General features: G+C 45.2%; 1 pseudogene; it reads right to left on the bottom strand.

Moving 5' to 3' along the window:
* Positions 1-13069: 13069 nt before the first annotated feature.
* On the bottom strand, positions 13070-14867 carry LOC135909587 (putative nuclease HARBI1; annotated as a pseudogene).
* Between the last annotated feature and the right edge of the window lie 7064 nt (positions 14868-21931).

Raw genomic sequence — 21931 nt, 5'->3', positions numbered from 1 at the left:
TGTCAAGAGTAAAACGGCGCGCTACTAAAATGGTGAAAGCTCGCATAAGGGTGCAAGGGTGCAACACAACCACCACGTCTTCCCTCCGGGACCCCGCAGGACGGCTTGGTCGCTGGGCTTCGCGGCTTCAGGAATGCTCATCTGTTGTCCACTATAAGTCTCGACGTGGAATCGTGGAATCGTGGAATACGTGGAACAGGCAATGGGTAAAGTCGAAATAAAATAAACCATACTGAAGCGCGACTTCAATGCCAGGGTAGGCAAGAAGCAGGCTGGAAACAAGTCAATGGGGGAAGATGGCCTAGGCACTAGGAATAGCAGGGGAAAATTATTAGTACAGTTTGCAGAACAGCGTATTATGCGGATAATGAATATTTCTTCCGCAAGCGGGATAGCCGAAAGTGGACGTGGAGGAGCCCGAAATGAAATGGACTTCATACTCTGCGCTAACCCTGGCATCATACAAGATGTGGACGTACTCGGCAAGGTGCACTGCAGTGACCATAGTTTGGTAAGAACTCGAATTAGCCTAGACGTGACAAGGGAACGGAAGAAACTGGTACATAAGAAGCGGATAATAAGAGGGCAAATAAATGTATTCCGGATCAAGTTACCGAACAGGTATTTGACTTTAACTCAGGAAGAGGACCTTAGTTTTGAAGCAATGAACGACAATCTTATGGGCATCATTAAGGAGTGCGCAATACAAGTCGGTGGTAACTTCCTTAAACAGGATACCGCTAAGCTATCGCAGGAGGCGAAAAATGGGATTAAGAAACGCCAATGTATGAAAGCCTGTAACCCTACAGCCAGAATAGAACTGGAAGAACATCCCAAATTAATCAACAAGCGTAAGACAGCTAAAAAAGGAAGCCTAAAAGCAGTGAAGAAGAAACTAGGAATAGGCAAGAATCATATGTATTTGTTAACAGACAAAGCCGGCAATATTATTACTAATATGGATGAGATAGTTCAAGTGGCTGAGGAGTTCTATAGAGATTTATACAGTACCAGTGGAACTAACGACGATAATGGAAGAGGGAATAGTCAAGAGGAATCTCACATCCCACAAGTAACGCCGGAAGAAGTGAAGAAAGCCTTGGGAGCTATGCAAAAGTTTAAGGCAGCCGGGGAGGATCAGGTAACAGCAGATTTGTTGAAGGATGGTGGACCGATTGTTCTACAAAAACTGGCCACCCTGTATACGCAATGCCTCATGACCTCGATTGTACCTGAATCTTGGAAAAACACCAAAATTATCTTTACTCATAAGAAAGGGGACGCCAAAGACTTGTAAAGTTATCGACCGATCAGCTTACTGTCCATTCTCTACTAAGTATTTACTAAGGTAATCGCGAACAGAACCAGCAGCAGATTAGACTTCTGTCAACCAAAGGATCAGGCAGGATTTCGTAAAGGCTACTCAAAAATAGACCATATTCACACAAATAATCAGGTAATAGAGAAATGCGTGGAATATAACGAACGCTTATATATAGCTTTCATTGATTACAAGAAAGAATTTCATTCAGTCGGAACATCAACAGTCATGGAGGCATAACGGAATAAGGGTGTAGACGAGCCGTATGTAAAAATACTAAAAGCTATCTATCGTGGCTCCACAGGCGCCATAGTCCTCCATAAAGAAAGCAACAAAATCCCAATAAAGAAGGTTGTGAAGCAGGGATATACGGTATCTCCAATGCTATTCACTGCGTGTTTACAGGAGGTATTCAGTGACCTGGATTGGGAAGAATCGGGGATAAGAGTTAATGGAGAATACCTTAGTAATTAGGGATTCACTGATGATATTTCTTTGCTTAGTAACTAAGGGGACCAATTGCAATGCATGCTCACTAACCCGGATAGTCCAGCCAGAAGGGTGGGTCTAAAAATTAATCTGCAGAAAACTAAAGTAATGTTTAACAGACTCGGAAGAGAACAGCACTTTTCGATAGGCAGCGACGCACTGGAAGTGGTAAGGGAATACATCTGCTTAGGGCAGGTAGTGGCCGCAGATCCGGATCATGAGACTGAAATAATCAGAAGAATAAGAATGGGCTGAGGTGCGTTTGGCAGGCATTCTCGGATCATGAACAGCAGGTTGTCATTATCCCGCAAAAGCAAACTGTATAACAGCTGTGCCTTACCAGTGCACACATACGGGACAGAAACCTGGAGGCTTACGAACTACGTTCTACTTAAATTAAGGCCGACGCAACGTGCTATGGAAAGAACAATGATGGGTGTAACGTTAAGGGATAAGAAAAGAGTAGATTAGGTCAGGGAACAAAGGCGAGTTGATGACATCTTTGTTGAAATCCAGAAAAAAAAATGGGCATGGGCAGGACATGTAATGAGGAGGAAAGATGACCGGTGTTCATCAAGGGTTACGGACTGTATTCCAAGAGAAGGGAAGCGCAGCAGGGGGCGGCAGAAAGTTAGGTGGTCGGAAGACACTCTGAAATTTGCAGGGACAACATGGCCAGAATTATCACATGACCGGGGTAGTTGGCGATGTAAGGCAGACGCCTTTGCCCTGCAGTTGGCGTAGCCAGGCTGATGATGATGATAAGTCTGGTCGTCTGGGCAAGGACGTTGACTGCCTCTCGCGTCATCCCGTGGATCCCCCAGATCCTGTTGCGCATGATCCGGTGACCTGCGTGATGGCGTTGACTGACATAACCGATATGCGCGCTGAACAACAAAGCGATGCATCGTTACAGACCATTATCGCCGGAGTGCATTCTGACAGCACCGATGGCACGTGCGACATGTTCGTGCGGCACGACGGCATCCTATAACGCCGCAATCTCAACCCTTACGGCCGCGAGTTGTTCCTTGTCCTTCCTCGTCATCGGCGATCCGTCGTTTTCGAACAACTTCACGATGCACCGTTGGTGGCAGACTTTGGAGATATGTAAACATACGACCGCGTAAGACGCTGCTTTTCCTGGCCGAGTCTCTACCGCTCTGTGCGTCGTTATGTCGCAACTTGCGGATTGTGTCAGCGCCGTAAGAAACCTCCCCTGCCATCTGTCGGACGACTCCATGTAATTGAAGTTCCCTCTGAGCCGCTCTTTCGTGTAGGCCTTGACCTGCTAGGCCCTTTTCCGACGTCGGCTAGAGGGAATAAGTAGATCGCCGTCGCTACTGATTACACGATACGCTACGCAATAAGGAAGGCGTTGCCGACTATTTGCGCAACAGACGTCTCCACTTTTCTCCTTCAGGACGTCATCCTCCAGCAGGGTGCATCTCGACAGTAACTTACATACCACGACCGCTCGTTCGTGTCTCGTGTTGTGCACGACCTCATCCAGTCTTGGGCCACTCAGCACAAGCTGTCCACCACCTACCACTCACGAACGAAAGATCTTATGGAACTTCTCAACCGAACACTCACAGAGATGCTGTCAGTGTACGCTTCCAACAATCACCGCGAATGGGATGCCACGCTGGCCTACGTGACATTCGCATATAACTCGTCCCGACATGATAGCGCAGGATATTCACCCTTTTATACTTTATATGGTCGCGACCCCACATGGCCCTTTGACACATTGCTACCTTCTGTGCACCGCGTTGCCACTGAGTAAGCTCCCAAAATCATCTATTGCCCTCACATGGCGCGTCAAATCACCCGATCTCACTTACTAGCCATGCAGAATCTGCAAAAAGAGGGTTACGACCAGTGCCATAGTGATGTTCAGTTCATCCCAGGTGATTGGGTGCTGGTTTGGTCACCATGCCGTCAGGTCGGCCTCTCCCAGAAGCTTCTGTCTCGCTACACCGGGCCTTATGAAGTCCTACGTCAAGTTAACGACGTCAATTATGAGATCTCGCTGTCACCGTTTGATCCATCCTCCAGTCCGCCGCCTGTTGACGTCATGCACGTTTCGAGGCTGACGCCATACGTCGCTCGCAGTTCTTCGCCTACCATGCACCGAGACGGCACTTCACCACCCGGGGGTCCTGTTACGGAAGGATGAACGAAGAGACGAAGATCGCGAGACGCTGGCTGTTGTGGGTTGTTGTTGGTCAGCCAGCCTAAATGCTCAGAGTGAATTTGTATATGTATTGTAAATATAATCTTCACTACTGCCAACATCTCCGTAACAATATTATTAGCGCAGGCGATGAGCCAATGACAAACAGCACTTACGAACAAAACGCTTTGTGAATTCGGCCTTTGTTTTTGTTTATAAATCGCCGTATGCTGCCCGGTTGCCAAAAGAATAGAAGATGGCTTCACGCCGATCGTACGGGTAGTGGCTACTCAGAGCTACCGGGGATCGTGGATTTCAGTACAATAAATATTTTTACGCTGTAGTATAACGTTATCAAGCCCTTTCGGCACGTATTCGCTGAGGATCCGTTCTGGCGGCGTTTTAACATTCCTTTGCACACCAGCACCGTTGCACCCCAGACACGGATAGTTAAGAAATGGGAAGGGGACTAACCGTAGAAGCTGGTACTGTCATCCTCATCGGGTTATGTAGTTTCTGTGTGCTGACTCGACCTGACCGAAACTCTGCCCTCTTGAGCGTGCTCTTCGCATCTCGTCATCCAATAAGATAAGAAAGACTGCTCAATCTAGGCAATGCTGTTCGCTTTTAAGGCAAGGAAAGGTACCTTATAAAAAGAGCAGCGCATTTGATTTGGCTTTTCAAATGACGCTGCACCCAATGCATGTTACCACCCAATGCTTGCTTCTGTGGTCACCTAAAGTTGACGCCAGGAGATTAGAATAAAGACAGATTGGAATAATTTTATTTTATAGGGCCCTTGTCCCATGTACTCCGACTATCTTGTCATTCCAACTCACACCGTGCGCGGTTTTCTCGGCTCCACGACGAGATGGTGGAGAGTATCAAAGAGGACCAAAAATGGTATATGAAAACTTCAGCAGCGGCAGTCCCTGCAGCCAAAGAACTTGATATAATAATCACCAGAGGGAACTACGGCACCGTCATTGTTTAGCCACCTTAATAGAATTTCATACAATAATTATTAGAGGGAACGATGACGACAGTGTCTACGGGAGCAGCAGGCAAGATTCTTCAGCCCGTATGGAAATGATGGGTACTACGTGAATTTGCCTAAACTTTCTCTATCTCACCTGAAACAGCTTCGTGATTTTGTAATCTCATTTTAAACAAATTGATGTGCAATAAATATTGAAATGTAATTTACTAAATTGTGCGACGCCAGGATTCGAAAACATGACCACAACATGGTAGCCCGATAATGAAACCCTTACGAAAGGAACTCATGCATCAATAGGTGGTCCGAATATGAATCTATCGCAGGCGAGCGGAAGGGTTGAGGCCCTTGGTACCTTCCTATTTTGCCACCTCGATTGTAAAGACGGCTGCCATGGGTAACGACTGGGCGCCTTCGCGCACTCTTCTTTAGAAAAGTATACGTTGCTATTAAATTTAGGACAGTGATACCAGACAACGCGTACTAAAGGAAGCCAAAACAACGTCTGAACCCACAGGAACAAAGATTATACAAATCTATGTACTACCGACAAGCCCCATTGTGACTATGCATGCAGCCACATACGGGAGTGAGTGATGCCGCGGCGGCTATACTGCTGCAGTCAAAACAGGACGGATCCTCACTGCAGGTGGCCGCGAAATGAGCTCAGGATCCGCTTGCATTTGTAGTTCCGTAATAAAAGGTTGAGAATAAAATATCTTCAAGATCTGTTCTCGATTGTGCGTTGTTGTCCAAAACAATTTTAGCATCCACGATCACCAGAGCCTTCGAAAAATGCAACTGGCCGGTCGTTTCGCCAATCACACTTCTCTGCTGTGTAAAATTATGAACGATAGCTCGTGTTAGCTGAGGGTTCAATATTCCCCACATATTACCCACTGGTTGATGTTAAGTATTTTCAGCAACCTTGTGTAAAGAGCTAATACACTTTTCACCAAAAACGTTTCGCAGTACGGTGCGACCACCGTGTTCATTTACTAGTTGGTTTTATCTCTGCTGAGTGCTAGGACATGGCTCTTCGCATTTTCACTTCATAGGTTTTGTTTGCTCCCGGAAGTTCCAAGAAGCTGCTCACGCCATTGTATCCATTATTTTAATCACAATACCCTATTAAGAGCTCTTTTATTATGGCACAAAAATACAAGGATGGTTTTCTCAAGAAACGCATTGCATATGCATTTAGCCCTCTGAAATACTTGATATTTATCTACTCAAGTAAGAGGTTGCATCGATTGACTTCTCTGGACGTGTTCTTATATTCTACTCGCACAAAAAAAAACATGATGTCGCTTATTGCGTTGAGAACTTATGTTATTGCACGCATATCACTGTCCAAGTTACAAGCATGCACGCAAGATAAGCGTGTTAATCACGAAAACATGATCTTGGCTTGTAGCGCGAAGTGAACGCAGACACAGAAACACGAACACGGACACTCTGTCCGTGTTCACTTCGCTCTACAAGCCAAGATCATGTTACCGTACCAACTCGCCCAACTGTCTATCCTTTTGTTAATCACGAATGTTTCACAACCACGGGAACAGCAGCAAACAATTTTCAGAGACACTTGAATTATTCAAAATGTATATTCAATCAATCAATCAATCAATCAATCAATCAATCAAAAAATCAATCAATCAATCAAAATCAATCAGTCAAATTCATCATTATCCGACATCATTAAAATTACAAAGGAAATGTAATACACAAGGAGGTCCCAAAGTAAAAACTGTCATAACATGTAGAAAAATACAGACGATAGGATTAGCAACGCAGGTAAGAATAGCGTGAAATTACAATCAACATATTAGAAGTAATTAATGAAACATCAGTTCGCTGAAGATTACACAGTAATGAGCAAGGATAATATTATATAGAAATACACATGACAGTATGAACATTACAGCAATTGCGTAGGAATGTAATGACTATGTAACAACAATGCGCAATTGAATGATGCGACAAAACTAATTTACAAACGGCTCATAGCATATGAGCAAAAAACAGAAAAACAACAAAGCATGGCTATCCAGTAATTAATGTATACACGCACACGTACGTACATGCACGTACAGACGCACACATACAAATATGTAAAATATTTCTGTTCTTATATATATATATATATATATATATATATGTATATTGCTCGTCTATTATAAGCCATATATATATATATATATATATATATATATATATATATATATATATATATATATATATATATATATATATATATATATATATGCACACACACACTCGTCTATTATAAAGGTACGGTATGTTGGTAGAACCGTGTCAGAGGCCGCCGGAAGCAGTGTAGTGAAGAAGAGCATTATGCAAAGAAGAGGTGAGGCGTGCAGACAGGGCACAAGAGTTGCGAAGTGGACAACACGAACGCCGACTATCAGCTGAAGGGAACACAGGGGCGAAAAGGGAAAGAGGTCACAAAAATCGTCTGCGCAAGTTCAGCAATGGTAACAGCACGTGTCAGTCGGATACACGTGCCAGTCTACGTGAGAGATAACTGTTAAGACACTTCCCCCAAATGCAGAGATCTAACTTGGCTCGAACTTGGACTTGACTTGACGAAGTCGGCCCGAAGCAAGAAGCGGACTTCAAAACGCCCAAGTCGGCTTCCGCGATTCATAGACGCTCAAGCTGACTTGCTTCGTCAAGTCAAGACTGTGCTTCAATGTAGCAGCTGGTTGCTCGTCTGCGTTCGAGGTTAACAATAAATTTATTAGCGTAAGGCACGTTGTACAGCAAAAAAGTGTGTATCTTTCCAAATTTCTATCAGGGCATAAGTGCTGAAGTATAGTTTGGGTAATCTGACGGTGTCCGCCGCCGCGATGCGCAGTGTTGCTTGCAGAAAGCGACCGTTACCCGCGGGTTTAAGTGGTCTTCACGTTTCGGTGTTCTGGCGCGCTTTTTGAGTTGCAGGTTTCACCATTTTTCCAAGTCGGTGCTCCGCTTTTACGAGACAGTGTACTTGAGTGAAATTTAGAATCTTCATAGCCACATTTATTTCGGTTTTAGCTTTTTTTTAAACCAAAAGGTCTTGTTGCACGTTTGTAGGAATGGCCGTACAGAAGCGAACGAAATGGTTGGTTCGTATGGTGGTCTTTCAACGGCTTTTGTTCTCGATTGCCGCAAGGCGTTCGTGCGCCGTCTGGGCGGGCAACCGGATGCAAGAGGCCAAGATGAGGCATATGGTCGGTTTCGGGGGAGCTCGCGCGTCCCTTTTCGCCTATAGGCATTCCAGCAGAAAGGCAGCCGCCCTTGTTCTGGTCCGGCTACGTGACCCTTTGAAGAAAAGACCAATCTATTTGAACGCGCTAGGCTGGAGTCATAAACAAGAAAAAAAATGACTGTGGCTTAGCTAAGGTTAAGCCCAGGATGCGAAGCATACTAGCCTTTATTTTAGTTGTTCAACCACTGTTTAGCCTGCTGAACTGCTGTTGCTTGGCTATATTTGGTTCGGCTAGACGAAGAAACAACTCATGCGTTACTCTGCTTCGCCTTCAAGAGTGGAACGCGACAGCGTTCCTGTCGACCCGCCAAGGGGTGTAAGACAATGGGCTACGGCGCAGCGACTACGCGCCCCGCATTGGACGCGGTGAGCGTCGAGCAACGCAGCGTTCGGCGTGGCAACGAAATGTGCACCTGAGCAAGCGACGCACGCCTGAGCCTTAGAAACAGCTCGTTTCTAAGGCAACACCGCATTCACTAGAGTGCTTTTGTACCGCTTTGAAGCATCGTACTCGTGGCTCAGTGGTAGTGTCTCCGTCTCACACTCCGGAGACCCTGGTTCGATTCCCACCGAGCCCATCTTGCAAGAGTTGAGCCGAAGCCACCTAGAAAATCAGTCTCTGTAGCACGCCGCAACCTTCGCTTCTCATTCCAACGAGCAGCAGGCGGCAGGCGGCATCTCACCTCACCTCCAGGCGGCATCTCACCTCGTGAGTGTCTAGCAGAGGCAAGCGCAGCTGCTTATATACCACCGCGACGCGGCGAGCGACGGCGCGAGTTGGAGCCCCGTTTCTCCTCTGTCGTGACGTCACGGTGTCACGTGGTATTGAAGGCGACACCGCCAAGCCTGAGGAGTTGGGTTGAGCTCTAGTAATATGCTTCGCATAAAAACACCAACATGTGCTGCGAACGAGGAGTACCGAGCGCCGTAGAGTCCCCTGTCCGGACCCATATGGGTGACAACACGCGATAAAAAAACAAAATAAATAAATACATAAACAAAATGACACGTGCAAACGATTTGCCGCATGGATGGTTTGTCGAGAACAACGAGAGGGAGATTGTGGCACAGTGATGGACATAGCAAATTGCCAGCGCGTGTCGTCTGCTAGGAAAGTGTCGTCTGTTAAAAAAACAAGTTGTGGGGCTCGCGCGCCGTCTGCGCGCCGCATCTGCTACGAAGTTGTCCTGTCAACAAGCTCACGTCGCACTCACGTACGCTCATGTCGCACTCACCTGCTGAAGAGAATGCACCGCAACGCAAGACGGCACCTCTTTTTACTGAAGACGAGAAGAGCCTACTGACCGCACTTGTCAATGACTGCAAGCATATTGTAGAATGTAAAAAAAACTGATGTCACATCCTTGGCAAAGAAGAACGAAACATGGAAAGAAATAGCTAAACAGTATAATGCGAACCACGGGATGTCGCGGCGTGACCACCTCCAGCTGAAGAAGTGTTGGAACAATCTCAAGCAAAAGTGGAAAGAGGAAGCAGCAAAAGAAAAGCGAGAGCGCCACAAAACAGGCAAGCGCACATGTTCTGTATGACTGGCTCATTTGGGCTACTTTTGATTATGCGCGCGCACTTCTTTTGTATTCGATGGATGAGTGCGTGGCATGCTGAGCGTAAATATGGTTGTGAGCGCTAATAACTAGTGATGGCATGTGTAATCATTGGAGATGAGAAAATACACTCGTAATCACGTTTTCCCCAAGCTGTTGTCTTATCACGAAAATTGCAGGCACATGTAACCTTCTTTATACGTTAAAACAGTCCTCGAGTAGTTTCTTGCACCAAAGGGACTTCTAGATATGCAAAGACTTTAGCACAATTCAAAAAGACAGTGCCGTGACAGAGACACAGGACAGCGCTAACTTTCAGCTGACCTTTATTGAAACACAGAGACAGGTATATAGCGAAGCAGGTATGAAAGATTTGTATCTTTTGCATCTTTCCATACCTGCTTCGCTATATATCTGTCTCTGTGTTTCAATAAAGGTCAGTTGAAAGTTGGCGCTGTCCTGTGTCTCTGTCACGGCGCTGTCTTTTTGAATTGCACTAAAGGCTTTGCCATTATGAGTAAACCGTACCAACTAGCTCAAGAATCAGCTTTGTTGGACTGCTAGAGATCTTTGAGCAGGACTTTCACTAAAGCAGCGCATATGAGGTCGGGCAGGCGTGTTCTGCGTATTCCTTCGTTATTATTCTGGTTCCAGTAAACCAGTTTACACTCCAAAGATAAAAAGTGGCGGAGTACAATTATTTATTCAAGCAGCTATTGAAGAGTGCGTCTATTTTGTGCTGAAACTACATTATTTCTCGTTAGGAGGTGGACCGGCACCTTCTACCATGGCCCCCATCCACCAGTTTTTGGGATCGATTGCTGGCCACATAACAACCCGGGTAGATAACCCTTTCGATTCAGATGAGACTCAATACCAGCCTCCCGTCGAAAGTCTACCTGTGGTGAGGCTACTCCAACCAATGGTCGATGGGCAAAGTGAGCTGGACTTTGACTTTCAAGGTAGGGTGTTTTGCATGTGAAATGCACTTGGGTCATAAGAAAGGGATTTTCTTTGCTGCGGAATGTGATTTCTACGTAGACATAGAGCGATGTACGCTGCATTTCGAGCGGGCACTTAACCCCAAGGTGACAGGAAACACTACTGTAAAGAGGCACTGTAGATACGGTTGTGTGACTATGAAACTATAGAATGACTGCATTGGTGGGATGTCAGAAGGGTGACCTACCTGAAGTTGTTTCTGTACTGGGTAGCACATTGCACATGTTTGTTTTTTCAACCGACATGCGTGCATTTGGCGTGAAGTTGTTTTGTAGCAGAAGGCATGGGCAAAGCTCTTGTGGGGTGGTAGTGAGCGGTAAAGAATGATGCATAGCTCAAGATCGTCAGAAGGATACAAAAAAAGACAGATTGCTAACTTCCGACCTTTATTTAAAGAAACAACGGTTCATGTACATTTAGGCGACATTACGTGACAGCACAAATCAGCTTTTAAGGAAGTCATTTTCTTTATTAGTCAGAAGCAATGACGGAGTTTACACAGTTTCGGCCAAGACCTAAAATCACATTGGCTCCCATAATTTAAGGTTTCAACCATTTGCGATCCTTACAGACAACAGTACGTGCGTCAAATGAAGTCTTGAATCCACAGCTTGTACATTTAATCACCAGCCAGCCATCATGATTATTTTTCACCCGATTTGCATACTCACGAACGCGATTGTTAAGGCAGTGACCCATCTTATCTATATACAGCTTACGATATAAAAGCGAAGCCTTGTAAACCACATTGCAGATACAACTGGCAAACTCCACTCTGCGTTTTTAATTACACCTACTCTTACAATCAACACTATATCGTAAACGGCCAAATTACTTTGTTTGCATGGAGCAAAGAAGTTAGCTTTGGAATGGTTACCTAGCTTTCTGAAATTATGGAAGAAATTGTGAAGGTGAGGAATCACTGCTACATCGGCACATGTGTTCACAGCCCTAGGGCTCCTCGGAAACCAGCTTGGAATCCTAGGAATCATTACCATTTTAAGTGCACATGCTCTGATATTCTCATCTAATTGGTGATTGTTTTTTCATGTTTTAAGCATTCTCAACGTTATAATTTTTCCAGCTGTGAACAGTTTCAATATGTAGTTCCCAGAAATGTATAACTCTTCTCTGCATGCAGTGATGGACTTCTTTGCCTGCGTCATATAGTGCTCCCTAATTAACGTTACACCACCTTTCGTTTATTACAGATGATCAGTGGGATGCCGCGAGCCTTGCTGAGCAGTCACAGCCACCAGCAGGTACTGAAGCAAATGAGGACAACACCTCCTCTTTGATCGTGCAGCCCAACACCGAGCAAAACGCTCCTGCAGCAGGTCACACCGACAGCTCCAATGCTTTTGGAGCTGCTGTTAGCTGCAGTTTTGCTGCAGCAACTGCCACTGGGCACGTCTGCAGGGCTCCAAGGGGGCGGTTGGCCCTTTTGGAAAAGACATTGAACGCTGAAAACGACGTCCGTTCAGAGCTCCTCAAGGAGGAGCATGCTGTCCGTGTGCGGCTGCTCCAGGAGAACCACACCGCCATGCTGCAAGAACGAGCGGAAAAGAGGGCATTTGAAAAACAAGTAGAACACCTTGAGCTTATGAAGCAAAAAAATGAGCTGGAGAAACAAAAGCTGGCCATAGAGATTCTTCAAATAGAAAAAGAAATTAAAAATGAACAGCTCCGCAGGCTGTGGTGTACTGAGACACATGAAAAATAAAAGAATCTGTCAGCAAAAATGTGATGTGCTGAAACCACGCAACAGTACGCTTGGATGCGTCCATCGTTCAAAAGTGCATGGCCGGGTGTAGCAGTCCTGAGAAGCTTTTGCATGCCCGTCAAGCAATCAATTGGACCACTGATATGCACGGTGATCAGGCAGCACGTTTTGGAACAGTAAAGATCAGGGAAAATGTGGTGCAGCTTCGGTAGCCACAGCAGCAACAGAGAATGGCGGCAGCAAATATTTACTCAATAGCATTCACTTTCTGGAAGATCAATACAGCATTCTCGAAGAATTTAATCAAAGCGAACGTAATAACAAATGCAGCAGCTTGAACTTGATAATCTTAAAGGAAAACCAGCTCTGTAACGTGCAACTGGTTTGATTCAACAGCCTCCCTAACTAAGGATAAAATAAAACACGTTCTAAAAAATGATAGGATGTCGGTAGTCGTACACGTAGGTGCACTTTGAGTTCAGATGTATGGCACACTGTGGAGAAATCTGCAGTCTTTACTTAAGTGAAGCTCTTCTGGATAAGTAGCTGCCGTGATTGCATTCCTGAAAAGCTGTCAGTGAGGCGATCAACTGGTGGCAATTTGCCGTTGTCGTGCTGGAGGGGCTTGGGGGAACTCTCTGAACAGGAGGCTGCGGCTCCTTCAGCAGACAACCCAAGTTGTGCAGTGCTGCACAGGCCGTTATAATGAGGACGATGCTTGCCTCCTTATGCTGCAGCCCCATATCCAGGCAAGGAAAACGGCGCTTCCAGACACCGAACGCCCTTTCAACAATGTTGCGTGTCGTTATGTGGGCTTTCTGGTACCTGTTTGTATAAAGGTTTATTGCACGTTAATCCACAAGCATTACGATTCGATGCCACACCTCAACAACGTGGTCCATGTTTCCGTCATGCAACGTCACCGACATGTTAACTTACCTTCCTTGTGGTGTGTGTGCTGGGCCGGGATCTGAGAGCGGTGTCAGCAAGAATGGCTGACATGCATACCCCGCATCTCCCAGCAACACTTCAGGCACCCTGCTCTCCTCGTAGAGCACCCGCAAGCGGGAATTGTCAAAAATTCGGCTATCGTGCACCGAGCCTGGCCAGCCGGCAACGATGTTAAAAAATTGCACGTGTGGTCCGGCGACAGCCTGCATCAAAGCAGCAACATATCATTCAGCAGAATTAAGGCGCTGTTATGTACGGGGAATTACTTTATTCCGAACATAGAACATACAAAGAACGTAGCCTTGTCGGAGCGATGGCGACCACACTACATCACTTGGCGTGAACACACACTGTCCATGTGATTGTCCCACACCAGGGCTTGCCAGGGATGTGGCTCCACCCATCGGCACAGTGGGGAATGCTCACACATAGTTCCAGACACTCCCACTACGCGGCTGCACCCGTCCGCATCCGAGGACCGAAACTCGAACTAATCACGGACACAACAGGCGCTTTTACTTCGTGAGTTCGGGATAAACTACCCGTGTAGTACGGATGCATGTTGTTGCACACAATCACTGTCGATAAAGTCTTTCGATCACAAACCGCAGACAGTAGTCCTTCTTCAAGAACCCCCGCGAAACCCGCCCGCATCAATGGGCAAGCAGAAAACGAAAAAAAAAGAAAGAAAATAAAGTGTTACTATGTTCTAGTCATGCACATTATAGGAAACGAAGGTACATTCTAATACAATCACTGGGTTTAAAATAAAATGACGGACCTCGAGCGCAGCAAAACATGCGAGGAAGGTTCAAGCTCCGAGCCCCTACATATTAGCTGCATTAATATACTCCGCCAGCCCTCGATACAAGCGAGCTATGAATGTACGTCCCGCAAGAATAATAAAAAAGAAAAAAAAAGCACAGCACATGCAGTACACGAAATACAGGCGAGCTAAACTGTTCAGAGTGTTTCAATTTTCATTGCTTGCCTGCACGTTGATGGAGAAAAAGCCCTTGCGGTTACGGAAGACCTCCGCGTCGTCACCACCGGGGCTTCTAATGCGCACGTGTGTGCATTCAACGCATCCGGTTACGCCAGCAAATTCAGCCACTTCATAAAAATCCCGCATCGCTTTTGGAAGCCTGGCCGACTGCGGGAAGCGCACCAGCATCGGGCGCAGGCGCTTCGCGATGAGCAGAGTCATCTTTCCAACTGCGCGGCAAACTGTTGACTGAGGAATGCGGACCAGATCCCCGGTGACTGTTTGAAACGTGCCAGCACCGTAAAACCTCAGAGCCATCAGCAACTGCAGCATGGGAGGCACAGGCTGTCCTCTGTTGTCTCCGCTTTCCCGGATAGGCAACATAGCGAGAAGCTGTCGCACGGCGTTCTTCGAGAATCTGTAGCGACCGAGGAATTGTTGGTCGTCGTACAGCTCCATCGGATTCCCTCGGTCACGTAGGGCGGGTCGCGGAACTCTTGGCAAGGAATGTGCCTCTGAAAATGCTGTATCCATGGCGTGGCAAGCAAACTCGAAAGCAGCTATCCTCCGAGCGACATCCGCTCGGGAGGCTGCCATGTTGGAATACCGCATCAAGTCAGTTTCAAGTTGGCCCGGGAGCAGACTTGATACGCGGGCGGACTTCCACCCAGCCACGTTGTTCGCAAGTCGTCCGCAAGATCGAGAACGATTTAAGACGCGCGGCGAAGCTGTCTTGAGACTGCCAGAAGTCAAGTTCGAGCCAAGTTAGATCTCTGCATTCGGGGGTTAATCTCTTTCTTATGTAAAGTAATGGAAGGCTGGCTCACGCACGCGTTTCCACCATTATAGATATGCCATGCCTCTACCATAAGACGCGTATCTTCATTCTTATGCCGGTACAATATCGCGCATTCATTTAACTCTGGCGTGCAGTTACAATCTTGGCAATGTAGGGAAAGGTTAGAAGGCGATCCACCGGTTAACGATCTTTTATGTTCCATTAGCCTCTGATTGATACAGCGTCCCGTTTGCCCTTCGTAGAACTGGCCAAAGCTAAGGGGAATATCATAAATCACACCCATACGACAGTCAGTAAAACTGTTGTTCTTATTGTGCTTCGCTGGAAAAATATGTTTTTTTTCTTTTTGCCTTTTACCTGCTCCTTTTTCCTCTGTACGGCAGCGCATATCGTACCTAGCTTATTGAAAGCAGTGAAAGCAACATTAACATCACATCTACTTGCAACTTCTTTAAGCCTGTGTGACACTGAATGAATATACGGAATAGCCACTACTCTTTTTTTGCAATTACTGCTTTCTGTAATCACGTCCGTCCCCCTCGAAACCGACTTCTTTAGGCGCTCCGCCACAGTGACCACTGCTACACTAGGATAACCTGCTTCTAATAGGCGCCGGACATGCGCAATAAACTAGCGCTCATTTCGCATAATGAATTTTTACCAACTTGCTCAGCTTTCTGTCGTTCTAGTGAAGAGCATGATTTAATATTTGATGGCAGTGAATTCCGAAATGAAATTACAGAAAGGAAGGCTGTCATTTTACCGTAATTAGTGTTGATTTTAGGAAGCAAGAGATTATTATTTTAAGAAAACCGCGTGTTATCTGTATTAAAATGTTGCCTTGGGGGAAATAACTCAGTTGGAATGTCACTGTTTCTACTTCTATACAAGATAAGACCTAGTTTGAGTTGAAATGTACAAGTTAAGGTAGAATTTCAAGAGTGGGAAAAATTGGCGCTGCTGATGCGGCATATGAACTTTGTGCATTTATTCGGACCGCCTGGTCCTGAAGATGAATGAGGGATGTCAACTGTGCGGGAAATGCGTTGCCCTAAGATGAAATGCAGTAAGCAAGCTGACTGCTAATGACAGCGTAGTAAAGTGAATTTAGAATATGTTGCTGAAAACAGCGTCTTGTTCGAATGAACACGCGGATGCCAAAAGCAGTCTTCTTAGTAACAGAGTTTACGTGAATGTGATACTTAAGTTGGGGGTCTAATGTAACACCTAGAAAAGCAATGAAATTAGATGGTATAATGACGTAATTATCAATGTATAGTTCAGGGGTTCTTGTAGGTGTTTTTGGGACGAATGAAATAACATAAACTTAGTTTTAACAGTGCTTACGTTTAGCAAGTTATTTTTACACCAGGAAACAAGATTCGTGACATTGGCATTTTTCTTGGTAGACTGTTAATGCCTTTATCACTAGTGAATATCTGGAATATCGTTGTATGATCAGCATGGATGGCACACCCATAACAGTTGAGCGACTATGGTAAGTCATTAATGTAAATGAGGAGTGACAGAGGGCCCGAAGTTGATCCTTGTGGAACGCCCTGGTTGGTTCTTATCGGAGAGGATAAAACGCTCCCGTATCTAACAGCCTCGGCACTCTTAATAAGGTAGCTCTTTAAGAGAGCTAAAGCAGATCTACAAATTCCGAATGATTGAAGTTTAGCATACAAAATGGAGTGGTTAATAGTGTCAAAAATTTTAGTTAAATCAACAAATACCGTCCCCGCCCATAGCCCATTGTAGATAACCTGTTTTACGCTGTTACTTAGTTTTACCACTGCTAATTCGGTTGATAAGTTAGCATGAAATCCAAACTGCTGATCTGTCAAAAGGTTAACTTTCCTTAGGTAGTTCGTTAGGCGTTTAACGAGGCGCTTCTCTATTACTTTACTAGAAAATGGGAGTTTCGTTATAGGGTGATATTCAGAAAATATATTTCGATCATCTTTTATTTAAATACTGGAGTTACTTTTCCTTGTTTGAGACTCGTTCGAAAAGCGCCGGTACGAAATGCAGTGTTAGTAATATCAGAAAGGACAAAATATAACTCACGAGAACTCACAGTATTAAGAAAAAAAAGTGAGGCATGCGGGACAACTTCGGTAAGTTAGTGACAACGGCTGCAGAGCTCTTAAAAAAATGATTCATAAAATGAGTTGGCGACAGCTATAGAATTAGTTAGAGGCTGGTGGCGTCCATAAATTCTGTCACAAGCACGTCCTGTTGATTAAAACTTAAGAATTATTTAGTTACGTTCCAATTCTTTCTACAGTAATTCCCACTTTCGAGTACTCTATTTTAATAGTAGGTTCGTTTAGCCTCTTTAAGTAGGACGGTGAGAGTTTGTGAACACAATTTGTATCGAGCCCTAAGACCGAGGTTAAATGGCTGGAGTTTTATTTTATGCAGAACTTATCTTTTATATTTATAGAGCACAGTAATCCTCTAGTGATACACGGGTGCCTGGGGTGGAGTAAAAACGTGATATGAAGGAGACAGACGTACAAGCGTTTATGATATCCATTAGTTTCTCATTAAACATCTTGACTGCTTTGTTAGCACAAGGTTTCTCGGATAATAGGCCCCAGTCAGAACCGGATACCATATCCACAAATTTTGCTGAATCGAGATAACCCCAAATAACCATTTCATTTTTATATTTAGTTTGTCTATATATAAGAAAAAATTTGCGTAATGGTCAGTCAGATTAAAATTGACCACACCAGCTTTTTGATTAATCATGACATTACTGAGTATATGGTCGATAAACGTATTTCGACCGGAAGACGCACATCGTGTTGGAGAGTCTAGTAAAGATTCGAAACAATGTCTAATGAAGCACTTGGAGTACTGAACACAAGAACTATGGTTAATATTTGCAATGTTAATAATAATGTTGCCTTTAATGATTACATTGTTATTTTTTGGTAATGAATGAGTTTATCAAACTTAGAAGTTCAGCACAAGAGTCATCATAACATGATGATGAGGAACGGTAAGTTGAACCAATGATAGTTCTTTTGTTGGTTAGCAGAAAGTAATTGTCAATTTGAAGCCAAACTGATTCGCACTTGGCCATGGAAAATGCGATATCTACACGCCGTTTATACGATAATGTTTCAGAAATAAATATTCCCTATCCAACGTGGCAATCAGCCAGACGATGAAAAAATTATGAATGACAGCCTGGTTTGAAAAATAAGGTGTCGTCAGCTGCAGATGGCCATGTTTGCGATAGACATATGCGCGAAAAATGGTGATTGGTTAAAGTAAGAAAGTTAACCATATCATCAAAGATTTTGGGTAAGCTTCGGACGTTAAAATGTATGATAGAAGTCTGAGAAGTAGACGAAAAACTAATGAGTTGGTTTAGTTCATGAACAATGTGTGACGCCATGGTGGTTCACAGTCATCAAGGCACAAGAATAGTGCTTTTCAGGCAAAAATGGCTAGATCATCGACTCCAGAGATGCAGTACACCGGACTGTCTATAGGCTTTCTTGCTTTGATGCGGCAGTTGTTGGCCTGAAGGAACTGCCACTGCTTTTCTCTTTTAAGAGCCAATGATTGAGCAAACAGACGCTTGTTCTCCGGAGTCAGGTGATCGTTGACGAATTGGGCTTACGCTGATTCGTTATGCCAATGTACCTGGTCGACAGACGCGCCTTTCTAGCCCTTGTACCGAAAACGCGCAATAATGTTCGGGCCACCTTTAGCAGGGACCCTGTACACAACGTCAATCTCTGCAGGACTCACAGGACAACCAATTTTTTCTGGAATATGTTGCATAATTGCTTCACAGCTTTCGCCCTTTGTTTCCGGTACTCCTTTGATTTCCGCGTTGCTCATGAGGGAGTATTGCTGCAACTCAGCAACCTGTTTTGTTAGCTTCTTGTTCGTTCACAGGAGCTCCTTATTTTCGTTGACCCTACATTCCTGCTTAATCTTGATTGTTTCAAACATTTCGTTAAAAAGGGCGGCACTGTTACGCGATTCCCCCACTTCTTTCGCAATTAATCCATGCCTCTAGATAGCTAAGCACACGTTGGCATTATGATTTGGCGGCAGTGGGTGGGTGAGGCAAGAAAAATGTGATAAGATATTCCTCTGCAGTGACGCAAATGCAACCAATCTGCGTAGGTGAAGGAAAACAATCAACAGAATGTTGCGCTGCCGCGACCTCAGGTGCCCAGTGATGAATTCTGCGGTTAATACAGTTTATATAGCTTCCAGGTGCCGATGGTTCCTGGGGAGATGGTTTGGTGGCGTTCGTCACAAGTGGCACGTGGCGTTCTGCTGACACAGCCAGTCCTGTTATATCTTCGTGTAAGGTACACGCGCTTTGACTAATGACGGTCGATGCACTGTTGACGGTGGTTCGCGGTAATAGTGCGCCTAAGCTGTAGGAGCCTGCGTAGGTGACGGAAAACGATCAACAGAATGTTGCGCTGCCACGACCTCAGCTGCTGGGTCTTGGCTCCCAAGCTCAGCTTAGAAGTTAAATTCTTTGTGAATTGATTTTTAAATATTACAAATCTCGAAAGCAGTGCTGCTGCTCTCCAGAATGCGTTGGATTGCATTTCAGAGTGATGTTGGGCATACGAAACCATATATAAACCCTTTTCACGGCATGCCCTTGGGCACCCCCTTGTTTCGTCACGTGGCGACGCGTCCATTGCTTGCCTTAGTAAACCTACCTACGTATCCCCCATATTTACAATGGATGATCCTGATGGCCGGTGCAGCTCAGGGTACCTCTGGTTCGGCGGATATTGTGCAGGTGATGACTGGTTGAACTACCCGAAGGTTTGGTCGCACCTTCAGATGACATGTAAGCGCTTTCGGATCTCGTTAAGCCTTGTCAAACAAGGCCACAACTTATACGGTGCCTGTGCTAAAAGCGGGGATAGAGCTGTGTTAGAAGTTGTGCCAACATTCCCTTGATGAATTAAATCAGGACCAATGTGCTTAACACTTTTAAGCATGCTTTAACACTCTTAATCAGTGGCTTCTCAGCTTTCTGACTCAGTAAAGCTCCTTGGGGCGGTTGAAATCTTTTGTTTATTTCCGGCTAATCGCTCGGGGGGGTCCTCAGTTGCGAAAGCTTTACATTTGCTGTGCTCAAACATTGTAACGTATATGTCCCGTACTTTGTAACAGCTTGTAGCAAAGACGAACTATCACTAGTACCTCCCTTATTCTGTGGAACGTCATGAAACGTTCAGTTTCGAACGTTCGTGTGTTGTTCGTGTAGTGGCTGTAAGCCATGCTTCAGCGCATTGTTTCAGTGTACGCCCATTCATTTCTTCGTAACGTTGGCGATAGAGTGGGCGTAAGTTTGCGTATGAGTTGGGGTGGATGTGTGTAAATACCTTGCAACATACTTACTATGCCAGGAAGCGGGAATACTCCCTTTGTCACTGTGTCAAGAACGATTTTCACTATTTCCGACATTGCGGGGTTGAAGTCTTTATGTGAAAGTAAGCGATACAACACTGGTGGATGAATGATTTTTTATCCCCGATGGAAGCTCTACATTGCAAAAGACGGCCGGCAACTCAGGTAGTTGCTATGCAGCAGTGGTCCGTGGATTTGGTAATACAGATTCACAATGCCAGTCATCAATTGTATAGCCAACCATTGCAACGCGTATTCTCTCTACCACTCGAGGTAATCCAACATAAACAGAGAGTAGTGCGTTATCGAAGACTCAGTTGCATTTCGAACAGGAGAGCGAATAGCAGAAGGGCAGAAAGGTAATGGTTTCGTATCAGTGCACGTTCGGTGCCGTCGAAAGCGCCGTATCGTGCCGCTTGAGAAAACTGCTCCCCGAAAAGGTGCAAAAAGGCTCAACAGCACTTTGCACTTTTGTAATCGCAGTTTGGCACGACCACAGTTATATTCCCGCCATCATACATCATGTTTTGCTGGGCACGTCAATACCTATACGTGAATAAACGGGAAGTCAGTCAGGCATGAAGCCATGTGCACAAGTTACTATCTGGGGCGCTATAAGGTAAAACAATTACAACCTGTTCTTATTCCAATCTCTTGATGTCAAATTTACGTAACCACCGACGCAAGCATCGGACGCTAACCCACAACGTTGCTTGAAAAGCCCAATCAAACGCGCTCCTCGTTTATAGGAGATAATATATTTTTTTTTTGCTTTGGAAGCGAATAGCATTGCCGATTCTGCACAAGTGCAGAGGGATTCGATGAGGCCGAACCAGCTCCATAAGTGTAGATAACCGGATGCGTACACTCCCAAAAAATTTTACACTCCTTTAGTCCCATCTTGTCGCCAAACAATAATGGTCATCTGCCTTGCTTGGGTTTTCCCTCTTGAAAACTCGGCGCTCACTACTTTCCGGTCGAGAAGGCAGTGTCATGTTGATAAACGCAAGCTCTTCAGATATACTGGGCTCACAGCGTTAAAGAAAGCAAATGCGGGCCATACAGATGACGATTATTGTTTTGGGACAAAATACAATCCGAAGGGGGCCAACTTTTTTTAGGTTGTCGGGCAGTGTCAGCGCCTGTGATTTATCCGCTTCCACTCACTTAGCTTGAGATGGCTCGTCGAAAATCGTGGCGGCGTTCCACGTAACAATAAAAATGCCGCCAC

The sequence above is a fragment of the Dermacentor albipictus genome, chromosome 7 (assembly GCF_038994185.2).
Source record: "Dermacentor albipictus isolate Rhodes 1998 colony chromosome 7, USDA_Dalb.pri_finalv2, whole genome shotgun sequence".
Classification (NCBI taxonomy): domain Eukaryota; kingdom Metazoa; phylum Arthropoda; class Arachnida; order Ixodida; family Ixodidae; genus Dermacentor; species Dermacentor albipictus.
Note: the sequence above shows the minus strand (reverse complement) of the source record. Positions and strands in the feature narration are given on the sequence as shown.